The sequence below is a fragment of the Papio anubis genome, chromosome 7 (assembly GCF_008728515.1).
Source record: "Papio anubis isolate 15944 chromosome 7, Panubis1.0, whole genome shotgun sequence".
In the NCBI taxonomy this organism is placed as follows: Eukaryota; Metazoa; Chordata; class Mammalia; order Primates; family Cercopithecidae; genus Papio; species Papio anubis.
Window position 1 is genome coordinate 5,730,195 of NC_044982.1, and position 11,555 is coordinate 5,741,749.

Here is an 11,555-nt window from a genome sequence, read left to right on the forward strand (position 1 = left end):
GTGGGGCGCTGCTTTAATATGTCAGGTAACAAGAGGGAGAAAGAAAACACCCCCTTTTCAGCCTGTGGAGCTTGCCAGGAACCCCAGGGACTAGAGCCCCGGAAGCAGGCCTTGCACAGCAGAAACGCCCGCATCAGCCACAGACGTCAAGAACGCTTCAAAAAATCATGGCTCCGAGCACCCGCGTCAACAGGAGAACGTTTATTAGCCACAGTATTAATAGCTAGGAAACAGCCAGAGCTGGCCGGGGCCAATCAGCAGCCAGGAGCCCCTGTCGTCAAGCCCCCACGGCCAATCAAACGCCGGCAGGCCCGGTTGCTAGCCTCTCGGGGGCAGAGGCGAGGGGCGCGTATTGACAAGGGGCTCGCATTCACCCTCCGCGCGTGGGAACTGTGGTGGCCGCCAGAGAGCATCCGCAGTCACGCACCCGGGGGCCCGGAGGGCTGTCGTAGACACAGTGCCAGCCTGCGTCAGCCCTGCAGCCCCAAAAGGACATGAGTTGACGTTCTGGTGGGAGCCCCAGGCCTCTGTTGGATTGCTCCTGGAGCCCCTAGAAGGAGAAACTTCCAGACGCCCAATATCCAGTCTCTCCCCTCGAGGCCTGGCGCCCCTGCGGGAAGTTGAGCCTCCCAGTGAGAAGCCAGCCCTGCCCTATTCTGGGCCCTCTGGCTCTTGAGCCTGCTCCTTCGAGGTTCACAGTAAACCCCACTCTTCTATTTCAGGGCCTTACTGACAGCTGAAGGAAAAAGACCGTGGAAATTATGGGTTTCCTACAAAGCACCACGGGTTTGAATCCCGGCTCTTCTCCTTCCGCGCTGGAAGGCTGAGGTCCAGGCCCTCCCTCTCGCTGGGCCCCTACTTCCTCATCTGGAAAAAGGAAAGACTTGGACAAGATGGTCCCCAAGGAGTCTTCCAGTCCTACTTTGCTTGATTTGAATGTATACATCAGGCGAGTCAAATGTCTTCCAGAACATTCTGCATGACAGTAATTAGTATCAGGTGTATCCTGCAGTCCATGTGGTTACTTCATCATGCTGCTTTTCTTTCCATTGTATTTTATTTTAAACAGAACTCCATGGCAACATGTTTACCCTTCTGGCTTCCTAAAAGAAAGAAAATGATGGGGGGGTGGGGGGCGGGAATGGGAGACAAAGAAAGAAAAGACTGCTGCAAACTAATCTCCTCTGAACGTGGTTTCACCACAATTTTAAAAAAACATCCATATGTTTAAATGTTTTTGTTGGCTTTTCTGGAGCTCAGAACCTAACTTTTTAAATATTTATTGGTCCAAAGCAATGGAAGAATTCTTGAAGGAGCCAAACCTATGGTAATATTTGGATCTGAACTATTTCTCAATCTGAGCAATGCTATACATGCTTTCCTCGCTCAGAAAGGCCATTCAAGGGCTCAGATTTGTATCTATAGGGGAAAACAGACAAGGAAATCCAGGTTTGAGAAATGGAGCACTTTCTCTCTGTGCATGCTGAAACCCAACTCTCCTGAAATCCTGGAGGCCAGCCAGTGTCCCAGACGCATGGCTTAGCTTGCTGCCTTTTTTTTTTCTTTTTCACATAGATCTAATTCAAAGCACACATTTTTCTTCTTTTTTTAATTCATACTTGAGAACCCTCAAAAGCCGTGTGAGCAGCCTCCTATCCACATGTACATACTTATGGGCAAGGGGACAAACCTCCTAAGAGCCGGCCAGGAAATGAAGACAAGGTCCTCCTATACCCATCTCCCAGGCATGGTTAAATGCACTCTCTTCTCAAAAAGCATACTCCGAACGTTTACAAACAGCAAACCCCAAGTGCCTCCCCCTCTAAGCCAATGTCCCAGTTTTCTGCGTACCCCTGAAATTTAGCATGCACCAGAGATCTCTTGAGCCCCTCTTCCGCACTCCCCCCAGGGGGCTGCAGGGATAGGGAGGCTGCTTGTAAGCTACAACTGCAGTCCCAATCCCCAGTTCTAGTGCCAGCCACTGGTCATTCAAAACCCCTGAACATTGCTGAACCCCCTCCCACTCTGCCATTGACCTCAGCTCAAGTCAGAGAAGCAGTTGAGCACTTGGGCAGTCTTCCATAGGGCTGAGTTTTTCCTTCCTGTGGGACAAGGGGAAGCCTGTCATTGTCAAGTACAACTTCTGCCTCTCATAAGAGGTGAGGCTTGACATCAAGTAGTCAAGGATTTGGAGGAAATGATCAAACACACCAGGCCTATCTTCTGGGACCTTGAAATTGACAGCGGCTCTTCTAGAAAACACACCGACCCCAGCTCCCAGTGCCGGGAACACTCTGCTCCCCTTAAAACCAGAGTTCTGGGCTCAGCCCCAACCTTGCATAGAACAGTTTGCCAAATCGTAGATACTAAAAGACAAATAAAGTTCAACGCCTCTCACAGAAGGCCAAGGATGAAGTTTAATTCCAGGTAGACTGCTGGGTTTCAAGGCAGCACATCTGTGTGTTTGAGCTAGCTAGACTTCCAGCCGTTCCCCATTGACCAACAGTAACCCAAGAGTAAATGTTCAACAATAGAGTTGCCCTTTTCCTCACCAGCCTCTGGAGGAGCGTGGTATGTGGACAAGCAGGGGACATTGCTCTTTGGGACTACTTTTTATAACTAGTGCCAATGAAAAAGAGCTGGAAGGCAATGCCCCCAGATGGTACCATTAGTTGTGCTGGATGAATAGATTCTGAGTGATTTTTCTTCTTCCTTTCTGCTTTTACGAATTCCTTTACTGGCATGTGTTCCTCGGAGAGAGAGAGAGAGACAGAGAGAGACAGAGAGAGAGAGAGTATGTGTATGTTTTAATGCTGCAGTTCAAAGCCAGGCATAGTGGCATGTGCCTATAGTCCTAGCTACTCAGGAGGCTGAAGTGGGGAGGATCATTTGAGCCTAGGAGTTCAAGGCCAGCCTGGGCGACATAACTGTTTTTAAAAAATCATTTTAATGTAACAGTACAAGAAAAGTGACCATTTTAGCCTCTTCTTTATTGACCTCAATTAAAAAATCTTTTTTTATTAAGTAAATCAAAATCAAGAGACCCAGGATTCATGTCCTGCATAGCATAAGGCCCAGTTCCTGGATAGAGGCATTCATGCATGGGTGGTAGCTGTGGGGTGGGCACAGAGGTGGGTGCCAGTGGCAGTCACCTAGCTGTGCCCAATTTTTGGAAGGACTCTCCTGAACCTGTCACAGAGGTGAACAAATTCCAAGCTGGTAAAAGCAAAAAAAGTGCACCTCAATAATTTCATTCCTACTGGAGTGACCTAGAGAAATCCATTTACGAGAAGACAAAGCAGGCCAAGAACGGGGTCTTGGTAAAGCAGACCACTGCCATGGTTGGGATTTTAGAAGTCACATCTTGACACTAGGAAAAGATAGCCACATTGCCCCACCCCACCCCCACCCGGGGCCCCCTGGCTTTGGGTGTGGGCCAGCCCCAGATTCAAGCAAGGGGTTTTCTTGGCCCAACTCCATGGAAATATTTCCTTCGGTGGAGCAAAGAACTGCTCCATTCAACTGCCTGCGGCTAGGGAGGGGGTGGCTTTCGCGGTGTTGACAGAGAACTGAGAGGCCTGGGGAGGGGCCCCAGAGGAGAAAATGTGTTCCAGGTAGAACAGGACTGGAAAGTTTGCTCTTTTTTTCTTTTTTCTTTTTTTTTTTAACTAAAAGATTGCTGACAGTTGAAAACCTCCCACCCCACCCAAGAGGCTCCTAGAGGAGGCATTTGTCCTAGGTTTCAACAAGGACTAGAAATGTCTTAAGTCTTAATGTCGAAGGGAAGGGGGCCGATGCTGGGCGCACTTTCAATTGAAACATTCAGGGTCTGGATGGCTCCAGAGCACACAGTTGGCCTCCCTGAGCCAAGCCTGGTGATACCCCTGTCTCAGAGCTAACCCAGAAGCCACCAACTCCTGGTGGAGCCAAGGGTGCACAGGAGATGCCCTGTGATTAGAGGCCCGTGCACACAGAGGCAGTGGTCAGGGGTTCCAGAGGGCACACAGTCCTCCCTCATTGAGCCTAAGTTTGCTGATGTCCATGTCTATTGCGGCCAGGAGGTGCCAGCAAAGTAGAGATCTCGCTGCTCCAAAGCCCAGATCCGCGGGGACTCTTTGCTTCATGGGGAGTCGCTCAAAATCGCATGAAGAGTCCACGGGAGAATTATGATCCTGGGAATGGGATGATGCATTCCACCTACCGCGGCGGATCTACTGCGCTGTTTCCACCACTGCCTGCCACATGCCCTGCCACCACTGCCTGCCACCGCTGCCTACCACCACTGCCTGCCACCGCTGCCTACCACCACCACTGCCACGCTGCCGCCTGCGGCGATTAATGCCACGCTACCATCACTGCCTGCCACCACTGCCTGCCACTGCCTACCACCACTGCCTACCATGGCAGTCTACCACTGCTGCCTACCACTGCTGCCTACCATGGCAGTTTACCATCCCTGCCTACCACCACTGCCTGCCACTGCTTTCTGCCACCACTGCCTACCACCGCTGTCTGCCACCATTGTCTGCCACCGCTGTCTGCCACCGCTGCCTGCCACTGCTGTCTGATGCTGAAAGGAGATGAGAATCAAACAGAGCGCGGCACATGGCAGCGCAGGGCGAGTGCCACTCCATGCAATGGCCTGTGCTGCCCAGAGTCTACCGAGCCACACATCGTGCACCTGGCGGGTGGGCTGACCACCCCATAAGCACAGTGTCACAAATGCTGACTGCAGTCTTTCTTTCAAACCAGTGAGTGCAACTCGCAAGGTGACCAGCAGTCTTGCCTGGTGATTGAAGGTTTGGGCCCCGAGATCAGACTGCAGGCGCTAGTCCACTTGCTACCTGTGTGGTCTTGGGTTGGTGGCTTAACCTCTCTGAACCTCATTGTCATGATCTGTACAATGGGGACAAAATATCTTCTTCAGTTGAGAAGATTAAATGGGGGAAAACGTGTGCTGTGCTCATGGCAGGCCCCAGCCATACGACATGGGGTGGGGATGAAGAGCCTTCTTGTCTTCCATGTAGTTTGCATTGATTTTGTAAGAAGAAAAATTTTATTTTGTAATTTTGTAAAAGTCAATCTGGCTGGGCACAGTGGCTCATGCCTGTAATCCCAGCACTTTTGGAGGCCAAGGCAGGCAGATCACTTGAGATCAGGAGTTCGAGACCAGCTTGGTCAACGTGGTGAAACCCCGTCTCTACTAAAAATACGAAAATTAGCCAGGCCTGGTGGCGGGTGGCTGTAGTCTCAGCTAATCAGGAGGCTGAGGCAGGAGAATCACTTGAACCCAGGAGACAGAGGTTGCAGTGAGCCGAGATGGTGCCACTGCACTCCAGCCTGGGTGACAGAGCGAGACTCCATCTCAAAAATAAGTAAGTAAGTAAATAAATAAATAAATAAATAAATAAAGTTTGGCCGGGCACAGTGGCGCACACCTGTAATCCCAGCACTTTGGGAGGCCAAGGCAGGTGGATCACCTGAGGTCAGGAGTTCCAGACCAGCCTGACCAACATGAAGAAACCCCGTCTCTATTAAAAACACAAAATTAGCCAGGCAGTGTGGCACATGCCTGTAATCCCAGTTACTAGGGAGGCTGAGGCAAGAGAATCGCTTGAACGCAGGAGGAGGAGGTTGCAGCGAGCCGAGATCGTGCCATTGCACTCCAGCCTGGGCAACAAGGGTGAAACTCTATCTCAAAAAAAAAAAAATTAAATTAAATTAAAATAGTTAATCCAACGAATCAGCTAGATCCATGAGCAAAGGCCTGTGCCGTGGGTGCCTTGCTACCCTTCCCTTCCCACGGACGTGGGACAGTCTGGAACAGCCTTGAATGCTTCCTCTGAAATGCAAAACAGCTGCGCCCCACTGAGGTTTTGGGGACGGGCCCTGCCAGTCCCCATAATCGGCCAGAGGGAAAAGAGAAACAAGCGTCCCCACTCCAGGCCTTTGGGCTGAGCCTCGCTGGTCATCGGCAGCCCAGGCTGACCACCCGAACACAGCCGCCTGGCCCCTCGCCCTCTTTCCTCGTGGCCAACAAGGGCTGTGTAGGGTGCTGTCTTCCTATTTAAGACTTCCTGTCTCAGAGTGTGGAATCTGAGATGTCGTTTACAAGCTCAGTGGGAAAACAAATATTCCAGATAAAAATATTCCCAGGACACTTGGCCTGCCCCTGCCGTCTTTCCTGTGACTCTCTTGTTCCTGGTTGGGGTGGGGACTCTGCAGCCTGGCATGGGACATTTGGCAGTGAGGAGGCCATCAGGCAAGGTGAGTGAGAACACAGGCTCCCAACTCAGACGGCCTGGCGTGAATTCTGATACCACCACTTGACTTTGGCTGGGATCCTTTCACCTCTCTACACCTCAATTTCTCCACCTGTAAAACAGGGATAATAGTACCTGCACTCCAGCCTGGGTGACAGAGCGAGACTCCCAAGGGTGTTGAGAAGGTTAAATGAGGCAGTAGGTGCTCAGTAACCCAAGTGGCATCCTCCCTTCTCCTGCAGACAGCCCCCACTGCCCCAAGGAGAGCAGGCCTCACAGTGCCACCCAGTCCACAAGAATGCAGAGCTCAGAACCTTTACATCGGTCTCCTGTTTGCAGGAACAGCTCCAGGCCTGGCAGACAAGGGCTGTGCGCCTCTCTAGCCTCCACCACCCGCCCTTCCTGGGAATCCCAGGCCGGAGCAGTGGAAGATTCTCAGAGCAGCCGAGAAGTGCACCAGCCCCTGATGCATGCACTTTCTACAGCCATCATGCCAACACGTCCTGCAGCCTCAGCCTACCCAGAGTTCATTTCCTCCCATTTGGGGTAACTTCACCACCCCAGGTCACTGGACGGGACCGAAGGCCACCAAAGGTCATCCCAGAACACCGCAAGTCACCTTGGCTCTCAGTGCTTCGCCCAGAAACCTGAGTCTACCCCCCACACCCGTCTACTGAGCTGCCGGGGCTTATGTTGTGCAAACGCTGCGCCCTCTGAGACAGGGGCTCAAATGTTCCACATACCCTTTAGGTGTTTGCGGAAAGGATGAGCTCAAAGGCGACTGCCTCTAGGTAAACGGAGCTGCCCTCACACATGTGATGATAAGGAAAAGCAAATGAAGGCTGCCTTTGAACGGCCTTTTGGCTCCACCAGCTCCCAACCTAAAGCTGCGTTTGCAATGGTGAACTGTGGGGGTTGGGGGCCTGGAGGTGGTGGGGGAAGGACGGTGGCTACTAGCACCCTGGCCCTTTGAGAAGGGTCCTGCCCACTTCGCCCTGCCAGGCCTAGGTTTCCCCCCTGCAAAAATAGGAAAATTGATATTTATGCCACAGACTTGCTCTGAACACAGACTAAAGCAGACTATTTTCTTTTTATTTATCTTTTTTTGGGACGAGGTCTCACTTTGTTGCCCAGGCTGGAGTACAGTGGTGGAATCATGGCTCATTGCAGCCTCAAACTCCTGGGTTCAAGCAATCTTCCTGCCTCAGCATCCCAAGTAGCTGGGACTACGGGCACCTGCCACCACATCAAGTTTGTTTGTTTGTTTGTTTGTTTGATTGATTGTTTTTTTAAGAGACAGGGTCTCTCTATGCTGCCCAGGCTGGTCTGGAACTCTCAGATTCAAGAGATCCTCCTGCCTCAGCCTCCCAAAGTGCTGAGATTACAGGCATGAGCCACCGCACCTGGCAACAGACTATTTTCTAAAAGCCTCCCACATTACCCAACTAAATAGGGACGTTAAGGGTCAAGGTCCAGGGCTAGGGAGGTGGAACTCTGGAGCAGGGGGCACAAGGAACATAGGCAGGGGGCACAGGGAACATAGGCAGGGAAGCCCGGCCAGGCACACTCAGAACGGGCTCCTCCAAAATACACCAGCAGAGTATTTGCATGTTTAGCCTGAGTTCTGTCAACTTTAAAAGACAATTTCAGATTGTTTTACTTATCCATTCATTCATTCCATTCAAGAAGCACTTCCTGGGTGCCTAGGGCTGGCATTATTTTACATGCCAATGGCTAGGGATAAAATGACAAGTGATGAGACAAGCACCCTGCCTCACTGAGCTCAGAGCCAACAAGGGAGCTGAACTGCACACCTAGTGTGTTCAGGCTCCACTCTGCACACCTCTGCTTAGATCTTAGATGGGTCGCTTGCTCAGCCCAGGCCCTGAGACTCAGTGAATGCTCTCCCTGGAGGATGAAATGAGAAATGAAATGATAACATTGTCATTTAACCACAAGAGAGAGCCCACAGAGGTTTGGGATGCCCAGGAAGAGCTGGCACCTCTCACTTCAGTGGGAGCGTCGGGAATCTGGGCCCACATCCATTCCCGCGAGTCTAGCCTTATGTACATTTCCCAGAAATTCTCACTGTTTATACTGAGGGGCCTCCCTGGAGCAGAAGTCATTCAAATCCTGTTTTCAGCTGTAAGTCACTTCCTGTCTAGCTTAGGGCAAAGGCATCTCAGAGCATTGAATGTATGGCCACGTGGCCGCCCCAGAGATCCAAGCAAAACTGTCTGGTTGCCCAGCCTGAGCTGTTCCTGAAAGGCTTGAGTGTGTAATCCCAGACCCCTGCTTTGGAGTTATACAAAGGGCCCTCCGGTAAACCCTGAACAGCAGGCATGACCCAGGCCCAGACTTACGGCTGTTTTCCACAGCTCATATTGGGGCCCTAATGTGTAGAAATCTGAGTGGACCTAGACTGAAGATCCCCACTGAGGAGGTCAGGAAGTGGCCAGGGAACCTTATACAAGCTTCCCTCTCCCACCAGGCTGTGCAGGAGGCTAGGGTGAGGGTGGTGGCAGGAGGTAGAGGGAGGAAGATGAGGGGAGAAGAGGAAGGGCCCAAGGTCACCAGCACTCCCTGGTGAGACCCCTCCAACTCCCATCTCGGTAACTGCTTCCCCAGCAGGGGTTTCCGCAGGCCTCCCATCCTGTGCTAAGGAGAAGAGCATGTCCACCTGGAATGGGAAGGCGCCCTCCTGCCCATCTCAGGGCCACAGAAATGTGGGCCAGGAAGGGGAAGAAGGCAGGCGCTAGCTCCATCTCCCACATCCCAATCATAGCATCTCAAATTATACACGTGGCATCATGGGGCTTGTTGAGAACATAAGGTAGTGCTTCCTGGAGGGAAAGGCTTGAAATAAGCAACCCCAAATGAACAAGGCGAAGATGTAACAAGGGCCTGGAACCTGGTGGCCGTGCTGACTCTGCGTGTGCCATGTCCTCCCTGGTGAGTGAGTGGGCCAGGAGAAATGGGGGTTCTAGGCCTATGGGTCAGAAATCCCAATAAGAAACTATTTTGGCTCCAAGGGGCCCCTAGCCACACAGCTCCAGGAACCTGGGAGACGCAGGGCAGCCCGTGGTCACTCCTCCTGGCTGCATCCCAAGTCCTTGTGTATTCTGTGAGTTAGGAGCTTGAAGGCACAAGAACTGTGTGAGGGTATGTGTTTGACCAGAAGGCAGGAAGGAAGCAGCTGAGCCTACAACTTTTCTGGAGCACCTCCTGGACCACCCTCTGCTTTGCAGCTTAGCTCTCTGGGGAAGGGGGCTGGGGCGCTCGGCGGAAACCATCACTCATTTGCATATGATGGGGGAAGGCAATGCACGGCAGAAACAGGGTTTGAATGATTTATAGGAATGCTTTGTGTCAGGTCGAGATGGCCTCATCCCCATAGGCCACATTCCTGGCAGGCTGGGGTCGGGGTCCCTGGGCCAGAGATCTGAGATCAGGCTGGCCAGCAAGCCCCCAAGTAAAAGTTTCTGCTGAACAGAGCACAGAAGCCGAGCTGTGTTCCCTTAGATCAAGATATTCACATTTAAACTCATGTTCCCTTTAAATAAAGTGGAAACTCCCCATCCTCCCACTCTACACCAAGATTCAAATCCCCCCAGCAAGACTGTGTGCGGAGGCTGTGTTTGCTTTAGGCCCCCAGCTCAGGCAACTTCAGTTTTGTGACTCTCTAGCACCTCTCACGCCCATCCTACAGCCTTGGGTGGCTCAGGAGCCACCTGGTCCGAGGAATGCCTGGATTGGGAGAGACCATATCAAAAGATTCCGGCGGAACTTCTGTTAGTTCCTTAAGATACCATTAGAAGGCCACGCCATCCCACGAAGCTTCTCTCATCAACTTTACACTATGTTTGCAGTCTAACTAGGTGTGACTTCTCAGTTGGCATTCTGGCAATATGTACCCAGCATTTCAATGCACATGAGTCTCAGCCCAGACGTTCACTCCTAGAAATTGTTCCTGCAGAAATACTTGCACAGCGCAAAGAGACGCAGAGCAACAAGGACATCCAGCACGGCGTTATCAGTCTGCAAACTGAGCACAGCATTTAGCATGCACTTAGTATGCGCCAGGCAGGGTTTGAAGAGCTTTTTATACTTAATAGCTCATTTAATCTTCACCCAAGAGGTAGGTACTTGACCATGCCTGCTTTACAGATGAGGAAACTGAGGCACAGATCTACCATGCAAGAAGCAGGCCTGGCATCTGTGCCAAGAGGCATCTCCCTGCTGAATTGGATTCACAATCCTTCCATCCCCTTTGGCCCCTGGGAGGGCAGGGACACTGGAAACTTCAGGTCCAGTGAACTGAGTTGAACCGAGTTCTTGGCCACACAGATAACAGAGAACCCCAAAGGAAGATGGGGTGTCATCTGCGCACAGTCTCCCAATCGGAAAGTTAGCATTCTCCCTTCAGTTGTGAGAAGGCTCATAAGCACCGCCCCCCCGCACCGCCCCAACACACACACACACACACACACACACACACACACACACACACACACACTTGGCTCAGGAAAGGGGCATCACGGTACCCTAGCTGCTCTCTGGTGTACACGGCTCAATTCAGAAATCACAGTTCGAGTTGACTCTCCACAGAGGAGCTGGGTCTTGGGGCCTCTCAGTTTCCCTAACTTGGGAGAAAGGCTTGTGGCAGCTTCCATTCAAACTCTTCAGCAAACACCCAGGAGGAGCATGCCAATCCGGACCCGCTGCCACAGGAATCATGGTGGGACACCGCAAATCACAGCCCAAAGATCATCAACATCAACCCCACAGTGAGGGCCACCGGGTGCCTGTGCATCACCAACCATGGGACCTCAGGGCCGTGGGGCAGCAACAGTGAATCCTACTGAGCCACAGCAGAGCAGACTGGCAGGCCCCGGTGCACCGGCCGTGGTCCACCGCTGGCTTGAAATCACCGATAGGGAACCTAAAGCATTCTTCGATCCTATTTGCAAAGCCACCAAGCAGCCCAGTCACACATCTGTGCATCCCCAAGTCCCCTTTTCATTTGCTTAAAGGGTACATGTGGCTGGCAAGAAGTGCTCGAGAGGTTTCAGGCAGTGCTGGAGTGGATTCTGCAGGTGCCAAGCCTCCTCAAGACCCAGAGGTCCTAAAGCCCAGTCTCCAGTCTCAGACTCAGAGGACGGAGATGGACAGGCTTTCAGTCTCAGCCCTCCCCCAAAACAGAGTCATTTGCAAACTGGCAAGACTGGGAAGGGACCTGAAAACTCCAGTGCTCAGAGAATCCTTCCCCTTCTTAAAGGAACAAATCAACTC